Source organism: Lathyrus oleraceus, chromosome 4, assembly GCF_024323335.1.
Source record: "Lathyrus oleraceus cultivar Zhongwan6 chromosome 4, CAAS_Psat_ZW6_1.0, whole genome shotgun sequence".
NCBI classification, from domain to species: Eukaryota; Viridiplantae; Streptophyta; class Magnoliopsida; order Fabales; family Fabaceae; genus Lathyrus; species Lathyrus oleraceus.
Window position 1 is genome coordinate 6,645,656 of NC_066582.1, and position 3,668 is coordinate 6,649,323.

The 3,668-nt window shown below is 27.6% G+C and overlaps 2 non-coding genes across 2 annotated transcripts; both read left to right on the forward strand.

Moving 5' to 3' along the window:
- The first annotated feature begins 210 nt into the window (after window positions 1-210).
- LOC127077179 (small nucleolar RNA SNORD96 family) lies at window positions 211-300 on the forward strand. Its single transcript, XR_007787121.1, has one exon. It is a non-coding gene; the product is annotated as a small nucleolar RNA SNORD96 family (small nucleolar RNA).
- Window positions 301-1,841: 1,541 nt separating this feature from the next.
- On the forward strand, window positions 1,842-1,931 carry LOC127077191 (small nucleolar RNA SNORD96 family). Its single transcript, XR_007787122.1, has one exon. It is a non-coding gene; the product is annotated as a small nucleolar RNA SNORD96 family (small nucleolar RNA).
- Window positions 1,932-3,668: the final 1,737 nt, after the last annotated feature.

Below are 3,668 nucleotides of genomic sequence, written 5' to 3' on the forward strand. Positions count from 1 at the left end.
CACAACAAAGTTTACTGACGTTGATGGTTTTCTCGTCGGTACTTGTCTCATATTCTATTACCTTGTTGAGCAACGTTGTTGCCTTTACATCTTGGGATTGGCCATGAGACACACATTTAAATAATTTCTTTGTTTCTATTAATTAGGAGTCAATTTATTTTATGATAAGTTTTTTTTAACCATAATGCATTTATATAGAAAAGAGAGATGTTGCCGATGAGGATATCATATACCAAATACCATCTTTCGGGACTGAATGGCTATTTGCTTTGTTGATACTATTTTGCAATTCTGAGCTCAACCTCTCTTTCACTACTCTTGTTTTGTTGTGATTATATTGAACTGAAAAAATCATCTAAGCTACCATATCCATGGCTTCTATTATTATTATCTTGCACTCTTTGTTATATAAAATTCAACTATATTTTATACAACTTATCAAAATAAATTAAAATGGATTCTCCTGACTTTTTGTTATGATATAAATATCTTTATTGAAACTAAATTATACAAACATATCAAAAGATATTTAAAAAATGATTACGTGTTTATATAAATTTATGATACAATACATTAAATTAAATTTTCTATAATAGTATTTTCTATCTTAAAATAAAAATATTTTATTAAATATTAATTTAAAAGATATAAGTACTTTTTAATGAGTTTTGTTTTTAAATTAAAATTTGAGTTTTTTTATAAACATTAAAATTTGAGTTATAATTTAGTTTTAAAAAATGAATTTTTTTGTTTGAAATTAAATTGAATTATTTACAATAAAATGTTAATTTTCTTGGCCGAAATGTATTTGACTTTTTATTTACAATTATGATCAGAGAGATTTTTTTTCCATATTATATTAAAAATAGAAGTTTTTTTTGTGTCAAAGAATAGAAGTCTTTCTTTGATTCTTGTGATTCAATTTCGATCTTAATATCACTTTATTATTTTATTTCATTAGCTTGATATAATATACACATTTAATTTGTAATAAGATATCAATTTTTTCTGTAAAAGATAAAGATATCGATTTTTTAATTGAACTTGTGTCTTACTAGCATAAAATGAATAAATATTAGTTTTGAAATTGCCCATAAATCTTAAAAAGAATATATAATTAATAAAAATCAAGTAGAATGCTAAAAAAATATACTAGTTTACATATATTTAGTCAAAGGTCCGAAAATTTATAAATGATAAATGATTTTTAAGTTTTTTAGACCAAACAATATGATAGTAAAAAATAATTGCGGAGATGTCGGGTAAACTTTTGATGAGAACAAAATCTTCTTAAATTGGGTTTGAAAAGCCATGTACGAAGCCCATGGAGTTAAAACCGTGTTTCTGTTAGAAGAGGTTGCTTCAAGAACATCTCAACTAGTATAAATATGTTGTCATTGCCCTCTCTATAATCATCTTCTCTTTTTTAGGTTTAGGGTTTTCTTTATTCTCTTGATTTCAAAAAATATTAGGATTTTCTTTACTTTCTTGATTTCCAAAACATTAGGGTTTGAACTCATTTTGTTTAATTTTTGTTGGTTTTCTTTTGATTGATTTGAATGAGATATGTTAGGACGGTGAGATTTTAATCAAAATCCCTCACTGGGGACAAACTGATATTATGTTTGTATAACTCCAAGCAACCGTCGCACAACAATGTTTTTCTCGTCGGTACTTGTCTCATATGCCATTACCTTGTTGGGCGACGTTGTTGCCTTTACATCTTGAGATTGGCCATGAGACACATTTAAATAATTCTTTGTTTCTATTAATTAGGATTCAATTTATTTTATGATAAGTTTTTTTAACCATAATGCATTTATATAGAAAAAAGAGAGATGTTGTCGATGAGGATATCATATACCAAATACCATCTTTCGGGTCTGAATGACTATTTGCCTTGTTGATATTATTCTGCAATTATGAGTTCAACCTCTCTTTCACTACTCTTGTTTTGTTGCGATTATATTGAACTGGAAAATTCATCTAAGAGCTACCATATCCATGGCTTCTATAATTATTATCTTGCACTCTTGCTTACATAAAATTCAACTACATTTTATACAACTTATCAAGATATATTAAAAGGATTCTACTATTTTTTTTGTTATTATATAAATATCTTTATTGAAACAAAATTATATAAACATATCAAAAGATATTTAAAAAAAGATTACATGTTTAAATAAAGGGTATTGCTAACTTGTGTCCTTAAGGCACAAGTTAAGAATACTACAATTAAAAAATTTATGTAGAATAAAACAATGTTTTAAATTTAAAAAAATTAAATGCACACATTTCAAAAGAATATTTTTACAAATAAGTCATTAATTTATACCCTTGAAGCACATCTTAGCATTAGCCTTAAATAAGATTATGATACAAGACATTAAATTAAATTTTCTATAACAGTATCTTCCATCTTAAAATAAAAATTTATAGTATTTTATTAAATATTAATTTAAAAGATATAAATATTTGTTAATGAGTTTTTTTTAAATTAAAAATTGAGTTTTTTTATAAGCATTCAAAATTGAGTTATAATTTTTAGTTTAAAAAAAATAAATTTTTTAGTTTGAAATTAAATTGAATTATTTAAAATTCTTGGAGGAAAAGGAAATAAGTGATCTATATAAGGTATTCTATTAGATCTTAAATAAAAATAAAAAAACATTTTTTTTTGATGAAATGTAGTTGACTTTTATTTACAATTAAGATCAGAGAGATTTTTTTTTCCAGATTATATTAAAAATAGAAGTTTTTTTTGTCAGAATAGAAGGCTTTCTTTGATTCTTGTGATTCAATTTCGATCTTAATATCACTTTATTATTTTATTTTATTAGGTTGATATAATATACACATTTAGTTTAATTAGTGATAGGATATCAAATTTTATTAGGTTGTTCCTCTGTCCGAGGTTCTGGGATGTACTGACGATTGCCAACTGCGAGTGGAGCAAATAGCGTAGCAAATATAGGAAGTTCAGAGATCTTCTTCGGAGCTTTAGATCGGTTGGCGGTAGTTTTGAAAGAGACTTCTGTTCCCTTTAGAGCTTTGTTTGAAGCGTCCATTGTTAGGGTTTGAAGACAAAATTTGGGTCTCAGTTAGAAGATATTTGAAGAGATGAGAGTTTGAATGCTTGAAGATTAAGAGAATGTGAGAAAGTTTTGGAAATGGGTAAGTAATTGGGTTCTATAGGCTTGCGTGGAAGACGTTTCAAATCAACATTAATGGTGGACAAGTTAATGGGACACGTGTATCCCTTGGCAATGCAGTGAAAATAGTAATTAATGTTGTAGCCCATGATTTCCTAGAAGCCAGGAAACATGATGAGCAAAAAAGATTATGTTGTGGGCTGAAAAGACGTGGGTATGAAAAGCAATGATGACACTGATGTCACCGGACAAGGGGAAGAACTGAAAAGTTTTTGCCAACATTGAGACACCTGGCACAATACCAGTCATTGAGGCGTCGAAGTAAGGTCTCGAAAAATGTCTTTCTCTATCGTGTGTCGAAAACGACATTTTTAGGGGCAATTTGTTAGCTCATATTTTTGACGCCCATCCCAAATAACCAAAATTGGAAAATATGCACCGCTGGTTTCTACCAAGAAGTAATTCGATCAGTTGGAGGTGAACCGACTTAGCTGGTTGGATAAAGATCAAGCT